Source organism: Alexandromys fortis, unplaced genomic scaffold (assembly GCF_014885135.2).
Source record: "Alexandromys fortis isolate MF-2015 unplaced genomic scaffold, M_Fortis_MF-2015_v1.1 scaffold_60, whole genome shotgun sequence".
NCBI classification, from domain to species: Eukaryota; Metazoa; Chordata; class Mammalia; order Rodentia; family Cricetidae; genus Alexandromys; species Alexandromys fortis.
The window spans coordinates 9592739-9620463 of record NW_026067946.1 but is presented as its reverse complement, the minus strand read 5'-3'; positions in this window follow the sequence as shown (position 1 = coordinate 9620463).

Sequence of the window (27725 nt, the reverse complement as noted above, 5' to 3'; positions counted from 1 at the left end):
CATCTTAAGTATTTTAAGGGTGCAGGTCCTGCTGCTAAATGCTTCCATCTATTTTGCGGTCATCGCCACCTTTCATCTCCATAGCTCTCTATCATGGAAAACTGACAGTCGAACAGCATAAACAAGGACTCCAGTCTCCTTCCCCACACTCCCCAAAGTTCCACTCTACCGTCTGCTGCTAAGACTTCCAACTATGTCCAGGATGTCGTAAAAGTGGAATCATAACAGATTTGTTTTAGTGACTGTGTCTCAATTGAAAGTCCCATCTCAACCTCATTTTGAAACAGTTGCCTTGTAGTGATGTTAAGCAGGGAGACCTTTCATGGGTGTGGTTCACAGTACTTGTCAAGATCAAATGCAGTCCTCACTGTCCTCGGGAGTGACACACTTCGCTCCTATGTAACTCCCCTATGAACCTTTCTCCACTGCTCTGCATGACAACGACTACACTCAGACGGGTATCTGTCCTTGCCTAAGCCTAGACAGCTGGGATGATGGAACGTGTGTCTACCCATCCCAGTATTCCCCAAGAAGCTACCTGAGAGTTTTCGTATGGTGAATAAAACGATCTAAGCAGTTAGAAAAGGTAAGATGTGATAATCAGGTATGGTTCAGATGGTCATGGAGTCAGGCTTGCTTACTGCTGTTCCAAAGCAAGTCACACAATAGTGTGTGTATTTGTGTGTGTTTGTGTGTATGTGTCTGTGTGTGAGTGTTTGTGTGCCTATGTGTGTTTGTGTGTCTGTATGTGAGTGTCTGTGTTTCTCTGTGTGAGTGTCTGTGTGTCTATGTGTGTTTGTGTGTCTGTGTGTGAGTGTCTGTGTGTCTCTGTGCTTGTGTGTCTGTGTATGGTCCTGGAGATTGAAACCATGACTTTACCGTGACTAGGTAAGCACTCCTTCTGTGCTAGATGCCAACTTTTTCCCATGACCCCTTTCACGCCTTACTTTGAGTCAGGGTGTTACTCAGTTGCTAATACTGGCCAGGGTGTCACTAAGTTTGGTGCACATCTCTGTAGTCCAGGGGTACCTAGAACTTGTCATCCTGTCACCTTACTTTCCTAAGGATCTAGGGGGGTTGGCCACCACTAGGCTATAGCTGGCATGGAGTTAATACCCTAACCACAGCCTGTGGAACAGAAGAAGCATGGGCTTTACTGTCCCCGTGAGTTTATGAACATGGGTCATTTCTTAGATGATGACAGTTCACTTGACCTATCCACCTATTTATCCTAAATGGGCATCTAACCTGAAGCTTCAGAAAGCAGGATTTTTCTAAAACAGTTTCTTAGAACCTGTCCAGGTTTGCTAGAAGCATTGGTCTTCAGCCCTCAAATGAGGTCCTTTGGAAAACTTGCCAGGGGTGGGGCCGTGAGTTATGGCTTCTGTAGGAGGGTCAAGTGATTCCCCTCCATTCATATCTCACTGCCACAGAGCGCGTCTCTTGACCTCTTTAGAAACTGGAAGAAGGATGATGCCCTTTGGCGCTGTGGACAGTTGAGCCTGCAAGCCTGTGATTAATCATTGCTTTCTGGGTCGGTGCCCCACCAGCTTCTTCATCATCATCCATCATCTTCCAGAGGAGATCTTTAAATCCCACTTTGTTTAGAAAGAATAATGCTGCTGCCTTTCATGTGTGTGGGGTAAAAGCTTTTTTTTTTTAAGCATCTTTGTTTTTTTCCAGGTTAAGCAAGAGAGAGTTTAAACATGGATAAGTGTATTTGTAAAGGTCCTAAGGTTTTCAAAGTCACACAACCTCGGGAGATTAACACCTGTGCAGGCCACAGAGGATGGTTGTCTCTGATCTCTATTACTCTTTACTTCTTTCCAAGAACCCCGGGTTTCCATGCTTGAACCTAAGTGTTTTCTGGACTCTGCCTCTGCCCATAGCTTTAGAACTAGAAGCCAAGACTAGTTTCATTGCCGTGACACTAGTTCACTTTGGGGAAGGTATATTTTTCTCCACTCCTCTCCTCTCCGTTCCTCTCTCCTCCCCTTTTACCCTCTCCCATGATCCCCATGCTCCAAATTTACTCAGGAGATCTTGTCTTCGTCTACTTTCCATGTAGATTAAATCCATGTATGTCTCTCTTAGGGTCCTCACTGTTTTCTAGGTTCTCTGGGATAGTGATTTGTAGGCTGGTTTTTCTTTGCTTTATGTCTAAAAGCCAATATTGAGTGACTACATATGATATTTGTCTTTCTGGGTCTGGGTTACCTCATTCAATATGATGTTTTCTATACCCAATCATTTGTCTGCAAATTTCAAGATGTCATTATTTCTTTTCTGCTGTGTAGTATTCCATTGTTTAAATGTACCACATTTTCCTTATCCATTTTTTTTGGTCAAGAGGCATTTAGTTTGTTTCCAGGTTCTGTCTATGACAAATAATGTTGCTATGAACATAGTTGAGCACATGTCCTTGTACTATTGAGCATCCTTTGGGTATATACCCAAAAGTAGTATTGCTGGGTCTAGAGGGTTGGTGTTTCCTATTTTTTTGAGAAATCATCAGTGCAGGTATCTTAAGTTAATACAATGGCAACAAATTAGTAGCAATGTGAAGACTTGTATTTTTTTTTTCTAGTATAATGAGGAAGAGGAGGCCTGCTGCTTTTAGGTCTCCTGAGAGCTATCCTTTTTAAACCTGAAGTGCTCACCACATAGAGGCAGGGAAGCATGTGGAAGGCAGAGGAATGAGCAGGAAAGAAAGTGTCTGAAGTATCATCAGTACCCTGCGCGATCCAGCTCTAACTGAATCAGCTTTTAGCGATATGAACCAATAAATTTTTTTGTTGTAATTTAACCTGAGTTTAGTATACTTTTTGTATTCTAAAGTGTACTGTTTGATACATTGCCAGACTCAAAAAAGAAGTTGCAATCTAGGATTGTAATAATCTTCTGCAGGCTGCATAAGATGGACTGTATACTTTCAAAGTTGGGGTGTATTTTCCAAAGAGAGGTGAGCGTAACTCAGTGTCTGTTCTGTTACCAGTAGAACCTTGGGTAGGAAGGGTCTAAACAGGTGATACCTGAGCTGCAGAAACTTGCATGGGTGCAGAATGCACAGTCAGGCAACTGTGTTTTTGTTGCAAGAACCATTTTGTAGTGGAGACAAATCTATCTGCCTTAGCATGACTTCCACACACAGAATCACTTGTATTATAGAAATTTAATGATCACATAGTATGCATCAGATGTTTCACATAAAGAAAACAATAGCAATAATATCCCTGCACTAAACATTTCAGAAAAAAAAACTGAGAAGAGCTGAGAAGATATCCTTCCAGATAAGGTGGCAAGGCAAGCTCTACATGCAGTGTAAACAGTATAGTAGGTTGCACCTGTCGTTCATAATAGTGGCTCTTAAATGCTTCTCCTTGGTTACACCACACACACAGGGAAAAAATAGGAAAAATAAGAATAATGAAATCAAGTTTTCATAAAAGTAGAGTTATGAAGTTGTAACTGTTGGCCAGGAACACTGGCTTCTTCTTCCTCTTTAAGGGGAGAAAGACCCTTCCAAGGCCCAAGGGCTTATTAGTCTATCTGCTCTTGCTTTGTTAACTAACGTCTGAAGATTCCCAGTGTATCAAAATTGGGATCTTTACTTTCTCTGTCACACTCCAAGTAACTCTTATGATAAATCTCCACTGCTACCTTCCATGGTATTCCCTTTGTAGCTTCTTGAGGGCACCTGGAGCTGGGTCAGGCCTTCACACTTCCTTCAGGCTTTGGCCAGTCCTTCTTATCTTTCTCCTTCTGACTGTCCTGAAAAAGTCTTCAGGGAAGCTGGTGAACACAACAGGCCTGAGTTCTGCCCACACATCGTATCAGTGATTATCCTATAAGGGTTTTACTAAGTGGTGATCTCTCAGGAGGGAGTCTCCAGCAGGGCTGAAAACCAGGATAAGGAGCATTGGGATTAAAATTTAAGGTTTGCTCAGCCAAGAAATGGTGGAACATGCCATTAATCCCAGCCCTTGGGAGGTAGAGGCAGGCAGCTCTCTGTGAGTTTGAGGCCAGCCTGGTCCACAGCGAGAAGTGAATTCCGGGACAGCCTAGGCTACACAGAGAAAGCTGTCTTGAAAAACAAACAAAAACGTGGATGAGATTTAGGGTTCCCTCTTCCTCAAATTTGGTGTGAAAAGAGGAGACTAAAGCTATAGGAGGGCACTTTGTCTCCCTGTGTGTTGATGGAGAGAAGTAAGAATGGGACTCCCTAAAATGTCAGTTTTCTGGATTGCTATTTTTAAGTATACAACACAGAGGTGTTATAGAAGGGTGCTCATGGCTGTGTGGTATGCGGTGGTGGGGAGAGGCAGTTTGGAAGTCTCTCACTGGCTGAGTGGATAGGCAGAACCTGAACATGCACCCAGGGTGCCATGCATGTCTTAAACTCACAGCACAGTTTTATGGGTAACCACATGGATAGGTTATCAGAGCTTGCTGACGCATAGAAAGTGGCAAACAAATAGCATCATTTATGTAAATAAAAAGAAATACACACGTGCATAAATATATATTACATAAACAAAAACTCACTTGTGATAATACTTTGGTATGAAATATAGACATAATTCAACTTCAGGTCTTCAAATACAACAAAACACTATATTTTGCTGTAGATAAGCTATGTTTGTCATTGAACTCTTATGTTCTCAGCCCACTAGCCAAGGTCTCTGAGCCCTATTTCTTACTATTATAAACTTCTTAATATTCTTTGTGCCCTGGTGGTGCTGCCTCTGACGGAAGCCACCACTATACAACCCAGAAATCAGTGAGTTCATTTTATAACCCTGAATTGAGAAGTTGGGTTTATGGGATTCAGATGGACAAAAGGTGTAGGAACTACAGCTCTCAGAATTTGACCTTCGTCTTGTACTATGGTGATGGGAAACTTACCATTTCTCTACAGCAAACAAAACACAATGTTCTCCGGCAAACTGCCTGTATCTTTCCACCGACCATCACGCAGGAGTTTGGTAGCAGTTTTGCTAATACAGTAAACTCTTTCCTAATTTGAGGAGTGTGGAGAAAGGCAATGGATAATTTAAATATGTGTGGTTTCTTTTCTCAGGAACATCTTGAAGGAACCTGGCCTTCATCAAATGACCTTTCTACCACTTCATGCTTGTTACTGTAAATTTAACAGCCAATTAAATTTGCATAGGAGAGAGTCTGTAGGGAGCTCTGGTTGAGAGAATAGAAGTGCTGGAGAACATTTAATAAGTTGTCAGTGTAGAAATCACCAAAGTTCAGGCGCAGGAGCTTGTTAGGTTTAGAAGAGAGTCAACAAGATTCACTGAATTAAGGGACTCTCATACTTGAGCTGTTCCGGGTGAAGCAACCGGGCTGGTTCTCTCTCTGTTACACAGAGAAGGAAGTGTTCGGTTGCAAAGAAAAAGAGTCCTGGGATTTTCTAGGTAGCTCTATATAGTAAAGAGAAATCAAATTCTCATATTTAAGATTTTTAATTTGAGGTGTGTGTGTGTGTGTGTGTGTGTGTGTGTGTGTGTGTGTGTGTAGAGTCCACCATAGAGGTCAATGAGTCCTCTAGATCTAGGGGTATACGTAGCTCTATGCTGCCCCATGTGGGTGCTGGGAACTGAACCCAGGTTATCTGCAAGAACAGTGTGCACTCTTAAGTGCTAAAGCCTCAGTCCCTCATATTTTACGAGGTCTCAACATTGATACACTTTCTTTGATTTTTATCTCTGCAATGCATTCAATTTGTTATGTTAAAATACATGAGTAACTACCGGGAATCATGCATCTAAAATACTCAGCAGAACTGAAACTGAACTGGCAACCAAATGGTCTGCAGTCTGTGTATGGAAACAAACCAGGTCAAGGTCAGCAATGTAAGCAATATCAGGCAAGCCCGGCACCTCATCTCCCCTGTTCTAACCTTCTCCAACGACATGGCTCCTTTGTAGCTTCTCAGTGGCTCAGTCTTGTCTTGATACTTTTCATTTTTCTATGTTTTGAGGTTATTGAGAGATAACCCAGCCCATCACATGCTTCCTTCTGGTCTTTACTAATTTAATGCTTCTTAATGAGGTACCTCCTCATGGGCACACATTAAAATTTCCATCCCGTTATTACTATTATTACTTGCCTACATTACCTGCTTTACTTTTCACCCAACCCTTTAGGATTGCTTAAAAGATTACATAATATACTCACTAACCTTCTTTTGTTTCTTATTGCTGGTTCCAGAACACAGAACGTAATTTTTTAAAGTTATTTTTCATTGTATATTTTGATTGTGTTTTTCTCCTCTCCCAACTTGTTTTCTCTGTTTTTGTTTGTTTGTTTGTTTGTTTTCGCTGCTCTGTCCTTAACATTTGAGATAACAAGAGACATTTAGTAGATTCTGGAATGCTGGTCAGAGGAGTTTAGAGATTGTAGGGCTAGAGGTCTGTCCTACTCTTCTGTTTGTAGCCCTGGCCCCTTGCAACTCCTGGCTCCCACATCGTCTTAGAAGTCAGATGCCTGCTCCCTAGCTCTCCCACCTCTCACCCATCTCTTAGACTGGCATATAACCTTTTGAAGAATATTTGCTATATAATAAAGCAAGATGGAAAAGGGAGAACATTATGGAGACACAGGAAGGGAAGAAGCCTCGCCCTCCAGAGTCTAGCAGAGATCAAGAATTTCAACACAATTGACCATCTATGTTGTGAAGGGTGCTGGCACAGAGATAATATCTCTTCTACAGAAGAACATTTTCAAAGAAGGATGTTAACAACAGTAAACTATGCTTAAGGCCCATGTGTATGATCTTCAGGAGGCCCTGGTGTACTGAAATTTCCAAGGGTGTGGAGAAAGAAGGAACCACCCCTGCTACAGAGTCTGCAAGGCCAAATGACTCAAGTTCGTCAGTATGGAGGATTAAAAGATTGCAAAGCAGAGCTAAATTATCTTTGCCTATTTTTCGTCCATTTGAAAGCAATTCTTTTGCCCTCTGCTATGTCTGATTTAACATCCTATGATTAGCAAAACTTTAAAAAATGTTTTCTTAGCAAGCCACCAATCCAAATGCTAAGAAAGTCACCGAAATATCATCTGAGGCCTACGACAGAGATGTCCCCACTTTACTGTGACCCACCTACGTGATGCTTCCACCAACGTACTTTCCAAGTGTCTTGAGTCTTAACTTTCTTTGTTGCTACTACAGAACCGTCATGAAACTGTCAGTAGATTGGAACAGAGAATTTGGAATAATATGAACCTGGTTCCTTGACCATGGTTCCTCATATTTGACTCCAGAATAAGCTATCTCTTATTTTCTTTGAGATGAGAGCTGTGTTTTTGCACTGAGGATCTCACTGCAATCCTGAATCTATGCTGGGGATCTCACAGACAAGACTATTACATTTGTTTACAGTGGCGATATTCCATCTTCCTGTGTCCATGGGATGTAGTTACCAACTGATGTGGGAGCCATGTAGCTGATCTCCTCGCAGCTTTACTGGAGCAGCATAGCCTTTCCCCTCTTCTCTCTTCCCTCATCACCCTTGAGGCACTGCCATGATGGACAGCGGACTTCCCTGGGGTTTTTATTTTCAACCGTAATAAAATGGTCTTCAAGCTTCTCTGTGAGTGTGTTCTTAAATCCTTCTATTAATGAGACTAAGAACCCTCTGAGGAGACTCTGATTTTTCTGGTGTCATCTAGAGACCACGAAGGGATGCCCCAAATTTCCCAGTAACAATAGAGGAAACTGAGATATTGTTTCTTGATACTACAGGATTTATTTAAAGCCGGAGAGAGTGTGGTAGGGTCTACAACAAGGAGAGGGGATTTTAAATCACCTGGAGAAGCTAGAAGGAAGGGAAAAATAGGGAGTGCCTTTCACTGTGTGGAAGTGTGGGAGGAGCCTAGAGGATAGGGGATATGGAGGAAAGGCATCTTACTGTTCTAGGTGGATGTCTGTTGTGACGTCATAATGACAAGCACTCTGGTATGGGGAGTGGGAGTTTGGTTTGATTTACACATCCAAACACCAGTTCATTACTAGGTTTTGGATTCAGGTACTCTATCAGAGGCAGAAGTGGTCCTTGAAGGAACACTTCTTACTGCCTTGTTACCTCTGGCTCATGCTCAGTTTGCTTAGGCAACCAAGGACCACCTGCCTAGGGATGCTACCACCCACAGCAGGGGCGGGACCTCCTATATAAATTATCAGTCAAAAAAATAACCCATAGGCATTCCTAAAGGCCAGTCTGGTGGAGACAAAGTTTTAGCTGAGCTTCAGACTACCCAGATATGTCAATGTGACAGCCAAGATCAGCTTCACAATTGCTTTCATTGGATGGGAAAGGCCATGTGCCCTATCCCTTTGAAGTCTGAAGTCTCCAAACTCCTACCTGTCTGCTATTTAACTGGAATCCAGATGCTTCAGGAGTTTGTGTTACAAACTCAGAAGGACTTTTGCTTTCTCTTGTAGTAAGAGGGATCCCAGAATCGATTTGAGATGACTGCCCAGATAGAGAGGCAGAGATAACTGCTCTGCCTTTGGGATTTAACATTTCTGAGTTTGTGGAACAGGGAATCTGTCACAGACTCTTAGACATATTCCCAGTGGGCTGCTCACTAGTATCTATAAGACTGTAAGGAAATGTTATCTGATTGGCCCTGGCTCAAACCTAATAGGTATGTCTTATTTTCTTCTTGAACACCCCCTCGTCTTGTAACCTCCCACTTAAAATCTATTTAAATGCTTGTGTGTGTGTGTTTGTTTTTGGTTTAATAAGAAACTTAAGCTCTGCTTCACACTCTTGCGCTGAAATCCTCCTCTGTGGTGAAATCAAGGATCTGTCCCTGAGAGGAGACTACAGACAGCCCAGGACAATTTTGACCTCCAGACTGTAATACTCCCATCTCTCTGTAATCAGAATTCTAGACAGTCAGGCTGCAGAGTCTTCAAACAATGTGGTTGCTTCAGCGAATCTCAGTTCAAGATCCCCTTCCCCAAGCCTCCTTTCTTCCTTTGCTGGCAAGATAGTTAGCCTTTAAGATTCAGGGATGTGGCCAGACCATGATGGTGCACACCCTCAATCCCAGCACTCCTGAGGCAAAGGCAGGCGGATCTCTGTGAGTCTGAGGCCAGCCTGGTCTACAAATCAAGTTCCAAGACAGCCAGAACTGTTTCACAGAGACACCCTGTTTCGAAAACAAAACCAAAAAGATCCAGGATGTGTCCTTATTATTTTATTCATCATAGAAACTGAAGTAACTATGGGAATCCAGAGGCAGGCAAGGAGAAGGAACTTCCACCAGACAGAGCACAAGAACGGGGTTTGATTGGCTTGATACTAGCAGATATTGGAGGTCACCATCAGATAGGTTCTAGTGTCTGTGTCCCTGAGCAAGGAACTGAGCAGAGACACACAGAGGCAGCCGCCGAAGCAAGGCCTGTTTATTAATAGATAGCACATTTTCAAGGTAAGGGAACTGGCTGAGGCAACAAACACCACACAAAAACTTAGACTTTTGTATCTCTCAGGGCAGGATTTGGGGGTCATTTGCATAGTGCCAGCTACTTTGCAACATCGCCTCCCACATTAGCAACTAAAATCTGCACCCAGAAGTGTGTTTTAGTATTGCAATGGACCACAGGTCACCCGAGAGCCTTTACAGGGCCCCTGTGTACTCGTGGGTGGATTTAGCAGGTTTGGCCAAGAAGGTAGAACTAGTCTTTAACTTGGCCAACTCTTGTTGTTGTTTTTCTTTCTCATATGCTAAATTGAAGCCTTTGTGTAAGGCTCTCCCAGACCTGATTCTATGACCTATTTTCCTACTTCAGGTCTACATTACACGCAGTAAGCAGGAGAGAGCCAGTTTTATTTTAGGGAAAAAGTTGATAAAGGGGGAAGAGTCAGCAAACTCACCTGGAAAACGAAGAAAAACATAAACAAACAAACAAACAAAAAACAGCAGCTGAGTCTCAGTTCAGTGTCTGTTTTCTCCAGTTCCTCCAGCCTCAGCAGCAGCATCGTGTGTCGTGTGTGAATTTTCCTTAGAGCCCCAGAATTAAACCCTTAATGACTGTCTCATTGTCTTAACTCCAAGTTTTCCTGAGACATGAGGGAATATCTTTTGACTGCCTGTGTCTTTCGTGACACCGAAGAGGCATCTGTGGAATTGAAAGTTGTATATGTGGGCTGATGTAATGGCTCAGTGGGCAGAGGTGCTTGCTACCAAGCCTTCAGGTAATCTGAGAGCAACCCTCAGGTCCCACAGAGCTGATGGAAAGTTTGCAGACTATCTTCTGTCCTCTATAGGCACACAGTGACAGGTTCAGGCTCTCCAAACACACACATGTATGTGCACACGCAGAAAATAAATAAACGTAGTAAGATTCTAAGCCATACATCTTTCATTGGGGAAGAGAGCTATCAAGTGATATTGTCATTTTGCGTTTAGCACTGAGTAGAAGCCAGCTGGGGGATATTAAGGCTTGCAGTGGGAGCGATCCCCCGGGGCTGAATCATCTTGTGTATTCAGGTGCTGTGCTTTCCAGTGCCTTTGTGTGCTCTGATAAGGAAGGAGAAGGTTAAGGGAGTATTTTAGATGAGTGAGCTAAATCCCAAATCATATTAACGGAGGACTAGGCTGATCAGGGTTTTAGCTCACATTTAATTTGCCTTCTCTTGTAAATTGGAGAATTTCTCCGGGCGTGTTCCTGACATTCAGTGGAAGAATTAAAGACATTTAGGCTCATATTGATATTGATAATGGTGGTGATCGTCTGGTGGTCAAGATATAAAGACAGTGGTAGTGATCAACTCCAGAGAGGCTACCCAGGGACCCCCAAAATAAGATGGAAAGAACACTGAGTGGTAGTGGTTGATGTTAGCTGGCCAGGTCAAAACAACTTCAAAATGTCCTCTCTTGGAGAGCATGTATATAGAGTGTTGTTACCTTTCCTCCAGTAATCTTTTTAATTTGGTGGGTAATTTGACCCCGATGCATATTAGTCAATCTTATATCTATTTATAACTTATTAAACCCTGGACCAAATGGGCTTTTGAGAAAACCATATCCCTCTCCTGAGAAAAGCTTACCCTGAAAGGAAGCACTGGGAAGAGTGAGAGAGACAGACCTAAGTGCTGTGCCTGCCAGGCTCGAGGCTGGTGGCATGCCCAGTGGTCCTCTCCTAAGTGTATTCTCACTTGTTCTAATTAACTGTTGACTCTTTGATCTAGTGCTGTTTTTCTATCTGAATTCTTCATTTACTGGAGCACGAGACCCGAGGCTACTGCCAGAGTTGAGAGCGGAGGAAACTGAGGACCTTCCCACAGCATTGCCAAAGCTCTTCTTAGATCCGAGACTGCGCATTTTGTAGAGCTTAACTTTAACTGAAAAAAATAAAATGTGTTAGAAAAATCATATAAACTTTGTGAAGCACAGCTCCCGGATGGATGGCCTACCTTACTGGCTTCCCCTCCGTCCTTCCTTGTTCCCCAGTGTACACTTGTACTCTATAAAGCACCGGAGGAGAGCAATCAGTTCTATTTTCTCCTTCCCCCGCAGCTGCTGGCGCTGGGATAAAGATGCCCCTGGCTGCTTCTGATTCAAATCCAATTCAAAACTTCGCTTCTTCCCAACCTTGACCACAGGCACTGGGCAAATGTACATTTTATACCTGTTGATTTAAATTTGGATTGATTAACTCTCTTTAATAAGGAGCCTGGGGAGCGGAGGGCCTTTCCCCTTAGCGTTTTATGTGGAAGTTCTGTCCGCCTTCTGCATTTGGAGAAATCAGCCCCTGCTGGGTACACATTCAGAGGCCTGTGGTGAAGGACAATTCCTTGCTCTGAGAACTACACCAGGTAAGGTTCCGTGGTTCTAATTAAAGTCGTTTTGAAATTTAAATCAAAGCAAATTAAATACAAGGGCATGACAAGCAAGTTGCAGAGTTACTACCTGATGGGGCTCATTTTAGCCTAAATGTTGAGCCAATAATCTCAGAAAAAGAACGTCATGGAAGTCCATGTAGCTGCACCTCTGTCTTGCAGTTCCGTTTATATGACTGTTGTGGGGTGACATTTGGTGTGACCTATTGTCCATGCTGTCAGCGAGATCCCCTCTGGCAGTAGAATAGCTCTCCGACTTGTTCTGTCTGTAAGATAGTCTATTCCCCCAAAACTGACAGCGGACGACCAGTGTGTGTGGTGACGGTGGAAGGGTGTGACAGGCTGCCCTTGCTAGAATCTCTCCAGCAGCCTTTCAGACCGTCACGCTTTGAGCTCTGCTCAGGCTGAAATCACACATTTAGGAAAGTGACAGAAGCTCTGGCTACAGGAGAAAAGCTCCAGGTTGGGACTGGCAGGCAGTTTAAAATGTTGACCCACCAAGCAGTGCTTTGGTGAATTAAGTGTGTATCCATCAGCAGCCAGTGCCCAGGACCAAAATGGAAATGTGAAGAGGTCAATTTGTTTCTGTTGAGAAAACCATCTCACTTTGGGTTCTAAAAATTAAAGCCAGGAAACAGAAAGTGCTTACTTATGTTTTTTATTTTTCAAGAGTAAGACTGAGTTTAAGGGTTAGTTTACAAATCCAGAGAGAGAGAGAGAGAGAGAGAGAGAGAGAGAGAGAGAGAGAGAGAGAGAGAGAGAATTCACTGATATGGGTGAAATTAAGTAGAATTTATTTAAAATTAATTAACTGGACGCTGAAATTGTCTCTCTCAAGTCACAAAAATAGACATAATTATGAAGAAATGATAGAGCAAAGCAGCTGGGTGAGGGGAGTGTGCTGCTGGGTAAAGCAGGAGGAGGGAGGGGAGGAGCTGGAATGATTGGCACCTGCTGTGCACAGAGCCTCGATTTCATTTTCTGGCGCTCTGTGTGAGTGCTGGGTAGGGAGATTATAGTATAGAAGGTTCTTAGAGGTTCTGGACTGTCTGACCACTCAGCGGAAGTGCCTCAAGGATACCAGACATGGGAAGACGAGGAGATCACAGGCCACACTAGGTACCAAGCAGAACTTTTTTAGAGAAGGGAAAGTTTTAACATTTTGTTGTTGGTGTAAAGATTTACTTAAAAGTAATGAAATACAAAATTCTTGTGGAAGCTCTCTCCAGACTTGCAAGGAATATTTGACACTTTTACATTTTTAAAGATGGGAAACATAACCTGATGTTCATATGGTGGGGTTGGCCAAGGGGAGACGGGGAAATCAGCGATATAAGAGACAGACCATTTGGGCGCTTTGCCCTTTCTTTATGAATATATGCACTTGACAACCTTCCCTTGAAAAACGAAGAAAACAAGGAAACGTGGCTACTATTATTACGTACTCAATTAAAGAAAGGCTGTGAGGGAGATGGAGAGATGGCTCAGTGGTTTGGAGTTCCTGCTGCTCTTTTGGGGACTTGGGTTAGATTCCCAGAACCTGCAAGGCAGCTCACAACTACCTGTAACTCCTATTTCAGGGGGTTCATGCCCTCTTCTGGCCTCCATGGGCTTTGTAGGCATACAGTGCATTGGCATACAGGTAGCAAAACATCCATACACATAAAAAATAAATATTATTTAAAAGAAAAGCTGGGAAATGTAGTCCATTCTGCTAAAGGACTGTGTGAGGACCAGCGACTTTAGGAGTATTTGGAGGAACCACTACAGTCAAGTTGTATATAGTCTCCCACGAGGTCCTAAGGCTGGAAGCTTAAATTGCATAATTGGTTATACAGATTTTATATATAAATATATATAACATATATTGGATAATTATACAATTGTATAATAATATAATTAATTATTGATATTGTGTTATTACATATGAATTATATATTATTATATATAATAAGTATTAACAAGATAGTTATATATATATAGGATAATTGATTACATATATCAAGGAAGAATAGGCACAGCATTATGAATTCTGGGCTGAGAAAGTGCAGGATCTATTACTTAGTGTCACAGTTCACAACAACAGGAATTTGCAACTTTGACAATGCACCCAAACCAGCTGGACCTCACTACAGACCAATTAAATCAAATGTCCAGGAAAGGAACCTACACATTGATATTTACAAAGTCTTCCTTGAGCAAACAAGGATATCGCTATAAATGGGGGCTAAGACAGCAACTCTGAGTGCCCTTGGAAAGGGGACAGGAGAGTTGGTTTTGAAACACACAGTCAGATGGTGCCAGCAGCCGCTAGGACAGAGGCCTGGCCCAAATCCAGTCATCAGTCACTGACCAGCACCTACTGTCATCCATATCCATCAAGCCGGAGGCCAGTTGGATGGATCATAAACAGAGTCTTTGGGGCGGTGTTTACCCTTGAGCTTGTATTCCTGGTCAGCGCTCACGTTGGTTTGATGATTCAATCTTGGCTTATGAGTTCTTTGGACCTCAGCTTTCTGCCATCACAGATGGTGGCTGAGGATTCAATTTAACACAATACTTAATGTGTTAAATTGAGAGGGTTTATTCTCCAGATAGAAACCACTGAGAGATCTTGTAATGAAGTTACAGAAATATTTTTTTAAAGTAATACATTTATTTTGAACAATTGGGAACTTTTAGTTTTTTTTTTTTCCAGATTTTTATTTATTTATTAAAGATTTCTGTCTCTTCCCCACTGCCGCCTCCCCTTTCCCTCCCCCTCCCCCAATCAAGTCCCCCTCCCTCGTCAGCCCAAAGAGCAATCAGGGTTCTCTGCCCTGTGGGAAGTCCAAGGACCACCCACCTCCATCCAGGTCTAGTAAGGTGAGCATCCACGAAACTGCCTAGGCTCCCACGAAACCAATAGGTACAGTAGGATCAAAAACCCATTGCCATTGTTCTTGAGGTCTCAGTAGTCCTCATTGTCCACTATGTTCAGCGAGACTGGTTTTAACCCAGGCTTTTTCAGACCCAGGCCAGCTGGCCTTGGTGAGTTCCCGATAGAACATCCCCCTTGTCTCAGTGTGTGGGTGCACCCCTCGCGGTCCTGAGTTCCTTGCTTGTGCTCTCTCTCCTTCTGCTCCCTGATTTGGACCTTGAGATTTCAGTCCGGTGCTCCATTGTGGGTCTCTGTCTCTGTCTCCTTTCATCGCCCCATGGACCCAGCAATACCACTCTTGGGAATATACCCAAGAGAGGCCTTATCACACAACAAAAGTATATGCTCTACTATGTTTATAGCAGCATTGTTTGTAATAGCCAGAACCTGGAAACAACCTAGATGCCCTTTAATTGAAGAATGGATGAAGAAAGTATGGAATATATACATATTAGAGTACTACTCAGCAGTAAAAAACAGGACTTCTTGAAGTTTGCAGGCAAATGGATGGAAATAAAAAACACCATCCTGAGTGAGGTAAGCCAGACCCAAAAAGAGGAACATGGGATGTACTCACTCATATTTGGTTTCTAGCCATAAATAAAGGACATTGAGCCTATAATTCAGGTTCTTAGAGAAGCTAAATAAGAAGGAGAACCCAAAGAAAATCATATAGAAATATTGATAATTATACATTCCTCATTCAATTGCCTTAAGACTTTGTTTTATTTTGTACTTGCCAAGAAAGCTATAGTAAACATATATTGTTTGATCCCACTTTTATAAAAGGTAAGATTATCAGTTTTTTTATGTAATTGAGCAGGGTTTTTTATATTTATTTTTAAATGTTTTACATTGGTTTTATTTTTGTATATTGTATACTTATTTTGTATATTGATATAAATTTGAGATTAATTTTGTTAAAACATGCTGTACATACATTTCTTTTTTTTAAATTATTTTTATTGAGCTATACATTTTTCTCTGCTCCCCTACCTTCCTTTCCCCCCTCTTCTACCCTCCTCCATGATTCCCATGCTTCCAATTTACTTAAGAGATCTTGTCTTTTTCTACTTCCCATGTAGATTAGATTCATATATGTCTCTCTTAGAGTCCTCTTTGTTGTCTAGGTTCTCTGAAATTGTGAACTATAGGCTAATTTTTCTTTGCTTTATGCATAAAAGCCACTTATGAGTGAGAACATATTATATTTGTCTTTCTGTGTCTGGGTTACCTCACTCAAAGGTTTATTCTAGATCCATCCATTTACCCACAAATTTTAATATGCTATTATCTTTTTCTGTTGTGTAGTACTTCATTGTGTAAATGTACCACATTTTCCTTATCCATTCTTCAGTCTTCACTAACTCCACATTGGATAGAGAGCTGGTCTCCAAAATATATAAAGAACTCAAAAAAATTGGTCATCAAAAGAACAAATAATCTAGCAAAAATGGGGGTACAGACCTAAAGAGAGAACTCTCAACAGAGGAATCTAAATTGGCTGAAAGACACTTAAGGAAATGTTCAACATCCTTAGCTATCAGAGAAATGCAAATCAAAACAACTCTGAGGTTCTATCTTACACCTATAAGAATGGCCAAAATAAAAACACTGATGACAACTTATTCTGGAGAGGTTGTGGGGTAAAAGGAACACTCCTGCATTACTGGTGGAAGTGCAAACTGGTATAGTCCCTTTGGATATGAGTATGATGATATCTCAGAAAATTAAGATTATCAAATTTTAAGAAGTAATTTATCTTGGTATTTTTTATGGAAAAAGACAAGAGATTAAAATACCATTAACGTTTGGTTTCTGGGAATGGTTAGCTAGGGCAAGACAGGAGATGTGTAGTTAATTAAATTATTCTTAATTTTGTTAGTAGTCATAAGCAATATGTAAAATCTGTAATATTTATATTTTTAAACTTCAAAAGTGTAGAGATTTCAATCCCCTACATTCATCACAAAACATAAGTAGAAGACTTTAAATTTTTTATTCATTTTCTTTAATTGTTATTGTCCCACAATTATATCTGTTGTTGCTACTACTAATTGCTGGTTCCTTCAGTTAGATGGATGTCAGAAGGCTGCTCTAAAAGGCATTCTTTTTAAAAAGTTATTTCTTTTAATCTATTATATTATAATTATATCATTTCTTCCTTCTCTTTCCTTTCTCCAAATTCTTCCATATACCCCTCCTTATTCGCTTTCAAATTCATGCCTTTTTTCTTCATTAGTTGTTATTATATACATATTTGTGTGTGTATATGTGTATATGTTCTCTGTCTATTTGGTGTTGGATAACCAATTGGTATGCTCTTCCCTGGTGAAGACTATTTCTTCCACTCTCAGAGTTCCTTGGTTACCCATAGTCTGTTTTGTAGATGCGTCCATTGAGACCAAACTCCATAGCTCTGCATTTTGATTGGTTGTGGCTTTCTGTAATGGTCACCTTCTTTCGCAAAGAGAATTGTCTTAATTAAATGGTGAGAACCACCTTCATCTGTAGGCACAAAGGCAAACGTTTAGAATACATAGTTAGAGAAAAGTAGTGATTGTGGATTCTCCTCTCATATCCATGACCTCACTAACCCTGGGAGGTTGGCTAGGTTCCCAGTACCAGGCACGATTTCCCTCCTGTTGAGTGGGTCATATGCCTAACTACAGAGCTGTTTGCAGGCATTCTTCAACACAGAGAGATTTGCAGGGTTACAGGACCCACCTTAGTTGATGATCACTCTTGTCTTAGGGATAAACTTTTCGTCTTGTAACTGAAGGAAATAGCATGTGTTTTAGGACATTAAAGGATTAAAACTGCAAAAGAGACTTGTGAGTCACTTTGTTTCCTGGGAAGTACAGGGTACAAACTGTTACACGGCTCTCAGCAATGAAGTTCAAATTTTAAATTATTAGCGTGAATGTTATCATTATGTTTGTATTGCTTAATACAGTTTTAAATACAAATATATGAATTAGCCTTTAACTTGTGCAATTACTGAACTTACGTAATTCATATTTTGTAGCTCATACATCCATATGTAGAAAGCAAATACTTTGATATTAGTTGCATCATCATTTTACTCAGACCATACATCACATATTTACTGTCTTTTCTTTTTTAATCAGCTTGAAACAAACTAGAGTTATCTAGGAAAAGAAACCTCAAATAAGAAAATGCCTCCATTAGATTTTCTGTAGATAGATCTGCAATGCATTTTCTTGATTAGTTGATGTGATTGGGATCAGCCTACAGGGGTTCGCCATACCCATGGGCAAGTGGTCTCAGGTTGTATAGCATAGCAAGCTGAGTAAGCTATGAGGAGCAAGCCAGTAAGCAACACCCCTCTGGGGTCTCTGCTCTAGCTCCTGTCTCCAGGTTCCAACCCTGAATTTCCAATGATGACTGTCTTTCAGTGATGGATCTCTTTAAAGGTGGGAGAGCAGAGTCAGTAAATGAAATGGACCAAAGTCTCATTCAGTAACCAACTTTCTTCAGAGGCTCAGATAATTTATATTCTGAATGTTAATAAAGGTCACCCAAGAAAAGTTCTCATGCATTCAAACTGCATACAACCACAAGGACAGCTACACATAACAAAAAGCATGCAGGTTGTAGGCATATAAACATTTAACTGATCAACACCAGCAAGCAATAATGAGTAATCTAAAGTAAACTCACTCCTATCTGCTACACCTGGCAAGAGCATGAAGACACATTCCAAGAACGATTCCATGTTTTGAAGAAACGATGTCACGAGACTCTTGTCTTATTTTCTTGGAGTTTTCTCACAGGCACTCAGAATTCTCCTCTTATGACTCCATTCTTGCACATGTTTGGATAGACTGTCACGTGGAAGTGGAAGTAAGCATAATAAAGCCCTGTTCTCCCCGAGTGAAGTTATGGTCATGCTGTCTACCATGGCAATAGAAACATAATTGAGACAATGACTCTACTAAGATATAGGACATTACTTAAGACGGTGTTTTTGTTTATGCCACATTTCTATTTGTTAAAATATATTGATACTATAAATATTTTAAAATCTATAGAACTAGATCTATATTCATATTATACAGCACTTAAAAATTGGATCTATTCTAAGCGGGAAAAGGTAACCATGAATAAATCTTTCCCATGTGTCTGTTCTGCCCTGCTCCAATGTGTTAGCTTTCATTTTTATATTATTATCCCTTAGAAGCTCTTTGTTTTCCAATGAGTGAGAGAAAGGGGGTGGATTCAGAAGGGGAAGATGAGAAGGAATTGAGAGGATTAGGAGGAGGGAAAACCATAATCAGGATGGATTGTGTGAGAGAAGATGTTGTCTTAGGGTTTTTATTGCTATGAAGAGACACAATGACTATGGCAACTCTTAAACAGAACACAGTTAATTGGGGTGACTTGCTTATAGTTTTAGAGGTTCAGCCCATTTCATCACAAGCACGGTGACATGCAGGCAGATGTGGTGCTGGAGGGGCTGAGAGTCCTACATCTTGCAGGCAACAAGAAGTTGGCTGAAACACTGAGTGGTATCCAGAGCAACGAAACCTCAAAGCTCGCTCCCTGAATGACACACTTCCTCCAACAAACCCACACCTCCAAATAGTGCTGCTCCCTGTGAGATTATGAGGGCCAATTACATTAAAAAAATTACCACAGATGTATTTTCAATAAAAGGAAAATTTATCCATTCTGTTGTGGTGTCAGAAGATCATAGAGTTTTGGTTTGTAAAACTAACTTCCAGCTCAAGGCTTCATTGGCTTCAAAACCTTGGGAGTGCTAACAGAACATTCCTACAGGGCATTCATAAATACTTAGAATACTGCTTGTTAAAAACATTCAAAGCATCAGATACTGTCTCTGACAAGTGTCTGGCTAGTGGTCATCAGTGTAGATGTTCTACATCTGGGATTAGCTCACATCATAGACTCTCAGTGCTCTGATTATTCAATGCAGGGTCCTGGATATCTTTTATGTCCTGATAGAGAAGAAAGCCAGCTCAGAGGTCTTAAAACAATGGAGTTTTAGTATGAACTTATCCTAAAACTTTGTTCTCCTTAAGCAATGTCTGGTCCTAATCTTCTTCAAAACAGTCTCCTAGATACATCTAGAATACTTCCTCCTCACCCATGCATGCACCCTTCAATCCAGCCATATGGAAACTTAAAATTAATCATTACAGAGTTGGCAAAACCTTTGCTTGGCATTATTATTAGTTTTTTTGCCTTTACAGCTATTGTCTCTTTCCAAGTCTTTTTCTCAAAAGTATTTCTCTCAAGGTTGAGTTTCATTGGCCATTAAACCCAAAGCAAAAGTGGTTAGCAACCAAAACTTATCTCTGTTTACCCTTTCTTAGAAAGGATGGTTTTCAGCTATTTTTAAGATATGCAAAGTGGATAATTTATTTGCATTCTGGTCCTACTTCCTTGAGTGCAGTGCTTCTGATACAGAGGAAGCCTAAACTCACTAAAAGAATCATAAAAACCAGTATGAAATAATAGGCTATTAAAACATTTTTTAAATGTTGAGAAATACTGTAACAAAGGTCAGATTTATTGTCTCTTTGTTTCTGGCATTTCACTAAACTATGCGAGATTTCTGCTTAGTATTAATCGCTAGAGGGGGAAAGGCTGCATTTACTAATTACCTAAAATGTATTACCTATATTTAATCTAAAAATGTTTGTTAAGCAATGGTAAAGCTAGATTGTACTAGAAAAGTGGAAGATTTTGGTATGAACAGTAAAAACTAAGTCCAGAATATAAAGCAGATCATGAAAAGACATATAGGAAGAGTCATAACTTTCTTTGTGAATGAGGAAGGGCTGTATGAGAGGAGGCTGTGGCTGGCAAACTGATAGACATACAACATTTTGACAAATTGAGAAACCTATTTTCATTTACAAAATCATTTCTTCAGTGTATACTATTTCATCTGCTACTGGGTAGAATTAGTGGAGTTTTATATATTCCCTGTGGAGATGCTCTAACTGATCCTACATACTCACCCTACACCTTTTTCATTTCTTATTAATTCAGACACCCACACTTAATCTTTTTGCTAGACCACACATATAAGTTTAATTTGCATGAATCTCAGGTATTGTTTTTATGTAATTACAGGGCATTATGCCGTGTTTCCTTATAATTACTGATTACTGTAATTGATACAATTCAGGGAAATACAGAGACTAGTGTTAGGATGGAATTAGTGGTAAGAAAAAGGCTGAAGCACAGAGCTATGTGGCAGAGAGAAAGAAACAAGGCTGGAAACAACAGCACACAGCATATGAAATACTCAGGTGTATTTTTGTTAATATAAGCTCATGAATCCACCTGCTTAGGCCAATTCCAATAGGGATTTCTATGTGTAAAACTGAAAGTACTGTAAATGATGTTAGATAAGGAAGAGATTGGTATTTCAGGGAAGCTTAGAAATTTCAGGAAGATTTAGAAAACATCATAATATACAAAGACGAGACAAGTTGTTCCATAATTGAGGGCACAGGGGTCATGGATAGCAGGCTTTGTTTGAGCAGTAGAATCGCACAGCCTAGAAGTGGAAGACAAGAGGCATCTCTTCATCGCCTTCATTTTCTTATGAGGTAAAGGAGGCTCGGAGATCAACAGGGACTGATTTTGAGTGAAGCCAAATAAAGGCAGAGTTGGAGAAAGTGCCTGTCTCTGCCTGCTCCCTTCTTGTACTATAAGATTGCCCTAGAGTCAAGTTCACCTGAGTGCTTCTGGGTAACTCCTCAATGTCCCACTCTCTGTTCACACTCAACTGGGACATGGCAGGGCATATAACTTCCTCCTGAATGAATCCATACAATGTACCGAGGCAAAAATTAATCTCAAAAAAAAAATGCCACTGCATTTGTTTTGTGTTGATCATCTACTGCTGGGTATAGGGCCTGTCCTTAAGTAGTTTGTATACCCAGTGAGACTCCATTGGAGAAAATGAATTCTTGTCTTTGTCAGCAGTTGTCAGTTGGAGATAGCTTCTGACGAGGGATGGGCACTTGTGTCCATTTTCTGTCTCAGTGATGGAACCCATTGGGCTTAGACCTGTGCAAGCCTGTGCACGCTGCCACAGTCTCTGTGAGCTCATATGTGCATCGGCTCTGTTCTATCTAGAAGGCTGTGTTTCCTTGGTGTCTTTCATCCCTACTGACTCTTTTACTCTTTTTGCCTCATCTTCCACTAGATTTCCTTGACCTGAGGTGGGGATTTGATGGGGACATCTCATTAAGAACTGAGTGTTACAAGGTCTCACTCTCTGCACATTGTCCAATTAGGGGGGGGGGGTCTCTGTTTTTGTTCCCATCTACTGCAGGAGGAAACTTCTCTGATGATGGCTGAGCAAAACACTGATCTATGAGTACAACAGAATGTCTTCAGGAGTCATTTTTTTATTGCTATGTTTCTTTAGAAGAAAAGTAGTATTTGACTTTCCTGAATGTCTGTCTAGTCTCAGATTCTTGGTCACCCAAGCATGACAGATATGGGTTCCAGCTCATAGACTGGGCAGGCCTATAACTAGTTGATTAGTTGGTAGAAGAGGGCTCTTCCTCTTGCTTCTGTTTTACACTGGTCACTACAGTTTCTTTTACCTGGGAGCTATCATAATTGTTCTTTATGAAGATGTCTGTTGTTTCAGACATTTCCCTTACACAAACTATTCTTTCTCTTCCTGGAAAATGAGTTTCATCTGGCAGAGCTATGGAGTTGCAAAGGCTGTTATTTTTATGGCTTTCTATTTTCCCTGGGAAACCCTTAGATCCCCAAGGTAAATTGGGTCTAGAATTCTGCTTTTCTGGAGTGGCATCCCAATACATAAAAGTACTGGTGAAGGGAAGGCACTTTCTCTTCTTTTCTCCTTGCTTCTCTCTATAGGGAAGTTTATCTTTCAAGTGAGTTGAGACAAGTTGGTCAGAAATTGAGGGTTCCAGCTATGCTATGCATATGTAGAATAGCATCCATACAAAGTGAGAAAAGAGATACCTCAGCATCCTGGTCTAGGCAAACTTCTGCTGTATAGAGCTGGACATGAACAGGGACACCACCCAGCCTACTCTTTCCAAGGTAAAGCCACAAGCAAAGACTCCTGCCAAATAAAGGGAACCCCTCCTTCTGCCCATGTCTTCTTGTTGCACCCACAGGGTAGAGTGTCTAAAATAAGGAACTGTTTTGAGTGTACACGGTGGCTACTCTAGCTTGAATGTCATGGCTACTCCCTGTTCTCAGTGAACGAGCATTCCTTTTCTTTAGGAACTGTTTTGACGATTGTAGTATGTCATTAAGGCAATTTCCAGAGCCTCTAAGACTGAAGATGATTCCATATTGTTTTCAGCTGTTAAATTATCTTCCTGGAGTGTCTCTCTGAACTACATATTCTATCATTCAAGAACTCCCATTCCACACTTTTAACATCCTAGTGTCTTGAGAATGGAAAAAATTAAATAAAAGAATCATGTAACCTTGGCCTTTTTCATGTTGTGAGACCCTGGTTATTCCTTAGAGGCACCCACTGCTTCATCAAATTCATAAAAAAAAATAGTGCTCTCTATGAAAGATAAAATTATGTAGAGGGAAAGTTTACGCCACTTTCCTTATTCTTATCCAGGTGGTCGAGCGATTTGAACAGTTTAAGAACCATGGGTCTTCACAGTCTTAGATCTCAGTTCCTTTCCCTGAAATGTAGCAGCAATCAGTCCCACAATCACACAGTCCCACCTTGTGCTCCCTCAAAAGCAGTGTGTTTGAAAATGAAAGAAAAGAAAGTGAGTATGTATTTTTCAGAATGTAAAATTATGTTTCTTTGAGGGCAGTTATCTGGGCAGATACTTCGTCCTTTGTTATAGGTGGAAAGAAGAGTGGGGTGTCAAGGGGTCCTGATGAGGTGTAGGAAGACTTCCTTCCAGAAAAACATTGAGGTTGGTGTGTGTCTCATGGGACACAGCTTAGTATTGCCTTATGAGCATCTTTGATTGATGTAACAAGAGGAGCATATATGACTTATGAGTCATTTTTAGCATTAAGAGCCACATGATCATCCTTACAAAGCATAATGAGCTGTTCAATTCATTGTATACAAATTCTCAATACCAAGAGACAGCCACAAAGGATAATAATAAGCTGAAGTTATTCTTTAATAACTGAGCTGGGGAGTTGGCTTAGTTAGTAAAGTGGTTGCCCTGCATGCCTAAACAACTAATTGCAGATTCTCACCCACTATGTGTGCAGTAGGGCCTGTTGGTACATCCACTTGTAATTCCATTGCTGGGGAGGTTGAGACAGAGGATCTCTAGGGATGACCAGCCAGTAGATCTGCCAAATTGGTGAGTTCTGGGTTCAGTGACAGATTTGCTTCAAAAGATAAGTAGAGAGCAATAAAGGAAGACATCCAATGTTTACTTCTAGCCTCCACAAGCACATGTATATACATGGCTGTGTACCTGCTGACACCTGCATGCACACGCATACATACACACACACACACACACAGACACACACTCATACATACACATAGAAAAGTACAAATTTGATATCCTTTCTACTTCTTCATTTTTACTTCTGAGTACTAAAGATGAGTTGTACAGTATTGTTTTTCCATCAGTACAGAGACTGCACTTTAGTCTCCTGCCGTTTTAGCCAGCAACTGCAACTCTGCAGTTACTGGCCTGCTTCTCTGGCAGTGGCCTGGCCACTCATGCTGCAGTCTGTGGGGATTCCATTCCTGCAGGCACCGACTCTGTTGCTGCCACCAAATAAAACTTTTAGTTAAAGCTCTATCATTTTGTTTATCACAGAGGTTGGGGTGAAAACCTACTTGCTCAGAGAGGTTAAATAGCAACGAGCTGGCTGTTTTTCTTTGCCTGTTGCTCTGAAAGTATCCTTCCACTCTGCTGAAATAACAGAAACCATGCCACACAAAGTTGCTCCCTTCTACTTTTTGTGCATCTATTGTCTTCCAGACACCCTTTGACTCTCTATGATTACTTTCTTTCAACTAGTTGCTACCTCAGCCTCCTGGCTCGAGGTTGAATTTATTGAATTAATGCTAATGCAAACTCAGGGTTCACAGTGTGATCGAATATCCCGCAACAGTGTAGAAGTCATTCACGGATGTTGTCTTTCTTTTCAAAGTTCAAATGTTCTTCTCTCAGGTCCTAAATGTTTTACAGTCTAAACTTGAACTTGCTAGTTGCTCTTAGCATACATTTTAGCTCAATTTCTTATATATTATATTTTAGACGTTAACCTGGCCTAGCAGCAACCTAAAAATTGCAATTCTCAAAGCAGTTACTGAAGAAGGTGTGGCCATACCACTCACTTTGGGCCAATGATATTGCTTTGAAAGTTTGAAAGTGCCATACGTGAGTTCTGATAGATGTTCTTAAACAGAGAATCTTGCTTATTACACCTTTTCTCTTTTTTACTGCTGAAATGACTTTATGGAGGCTGATTTAGAAAAAACGTTGGATGTATTTATGTATTAATATTTTGTCTGAATGTATATATGTGTACCATGTGCATGAATGATACCTGTAGAGAGATTCAGAGAAGGTATCAAATTCCCTGGAGCTGGAGTTACAGATGGTTGTCAGAAACCATGTGCATGTTGGGAACTGAACTCAAGTCCTCTGGAAGAGAAGCCAGTGCCCTTAACTGCTGATACTTGAGGGTGTTTCCTTAATGCATGGCAGAAGCAAGGATACAGCAGCCTAGATTACTGTCAACCTCCTAAAACTGCTGAAGAGCCCTGCAGTTTCCATCTCTAGATGTTTTAGAGAATAAAGTGTTGTAAAGATGATATTTATTCACTTTTATAGCATGTAACAATGAATATAGTATGGTTTGATCTTTGTATTGTCAATGTATGCTTTAAAGTCTGGTAAGTTTAGTGTTACACCGCTTGAAATTTATTATGCCTTTCTACATGACTGTATATAGTCAAAGGAATACATGCTCCTTTATTTTTAATTTGAAGTTTAACTGATGCAGTTTACAATTTTACATATTTAAATGATATAATCTGTCAAAGTTTGACATACATGTGCATTTTAACTAGAATACTAAATATATTCATCAGAGATTTCTTCCTGCTCTTTTTTTTTTTTTAACACTACCTCTTGCTTCTTTGATTCCATCCTCAGCACTCAACTCCAGGTAACCATCAATCATCTCTATGGCACTATAGATTATTACTGAGTTATTTTTATTGCTGAGTACTTTTGCATTGCAAATATATATGACAATTTGTTTATTCACTTGAGAATGAAGGCTATTTTCAGTCTAGGAGTATTACAGATAAGGCTGTATGAACATCTGAGTACAAGTCTTTGTATAAATATCTACTTTCTCTTCTCTCAAAAAAATAAGGAATAGCAGGCCATCTGCTCAGTGTGTGTTTTATATTTTACGAGACTGTAAAATGCAAAGGATGGCATGGGAAAGATGGCAGAATAGGAGGATTTAACCATCATTCTTTCACAGGACCATAATCATAGCACTTATTCATATATGTCAATACTTCTGGGGAGCCGGGGAGCCAAGGGGAGATGATTCAGGACAACCTTGGAACGAAATACCTGAGATCAAACCTATTTGAGGCTAAGAAAAACAGATCCACCTCCCTTGTGTCAACCCTCTTTCATAAACAGCTTAGTGCCAAGAGACTGCATCCCTTTCTAACTTCTCCTGTGATAGAAGATAATAGATTCACCTATTTGAATAGATTGAGAACAACTGAGACCAAGTAAGATGGAGGAGACCCCCAGAGCAACTGTAATGCGTAGATCAACAAGAGGTCAAGGATTCTATTACCCATCTCACAAACTCCACGATGAGATAAGAAATTGAATCTCTTGAAATATTTTGTTATTGTTTGCTTGTCTGTAGAGATCTTCATATATGTTTTGATCATACCCACTTTCCCTCCCAGAACTCTTCCCTGATCCTTCTCTATCCATCCAACTTTATGTACTCTTCTTTTTTAAAAAACCCTTTAAGACCGATTTGTGCTCCTGAGATATTCTCGGACGTGCGGGATGATCTTCCACTGAAGCATAATTGACTAAAGCAGGTGTTAACTCTTGGCGAAAACAGTCTCTCTCTCTCTTCCAAAGCTAACAATTAGCAATAGAGCCATGGGCAGGGGTGAGACTGTGTGCTTTCTCTCCAGGCTGGGATTTTGTCTGGCCTGGGCTTGCACAGGGGTACACATGCTGTGAGAGCTTACATGTGCAGCCGTCCTGCTGTGTCCAGAAGACAATTTCCATCATTACCCACTGCCTCTGGCTCTTGCAAAGACTTTGCCAGTTTTCTGGTTCTGTCCCATCACAAATGAAACACATATCTTTGAAGATTCACCACTAACATCCCCAAACGAGCCCAAGCAAAACAACATTTGTTTTTCTGTGTTATCTTCCTCAGAAAGATTGTTCCTAGCTCTATCTATTTAAACGACTATTTCCAAATTTCTTTTTCCTTAACAGCTGAATAGTATTCCATTGTGTAAATGCACCACATTTTGTTAACCATTCATTAGCTGATGTGCACTTGGACTGTTTCCTAATGTCATAGAATAACAATGAGCATGAAAGAGCAGTAACTGTGGGGTAGGATTTAGAGTCCTTTGGTTATATGCTAGAGAGTGGTAGAGATGGATCATGCAGTAGGTCAAGTTCCAGGTTGTTGAAGAACCCCCACACTGACTTCCATACTGGTTGTACCCATTTGTATTCCTCCCAGCAGTAAATAAAATTTCCTCTTTCCACACACCCATGCCACCTTTTGCCACCATGTCAGCTTTTAAAAATTATTTATTCTTTGAAAATTTCTTACAATATTTTTCTTACCGTATTCTTTGCTATCCCCTAACTCCTCACAGAGTCTCCCTGCTACCGACTTCATGCTCCTTTTCTCTCCTC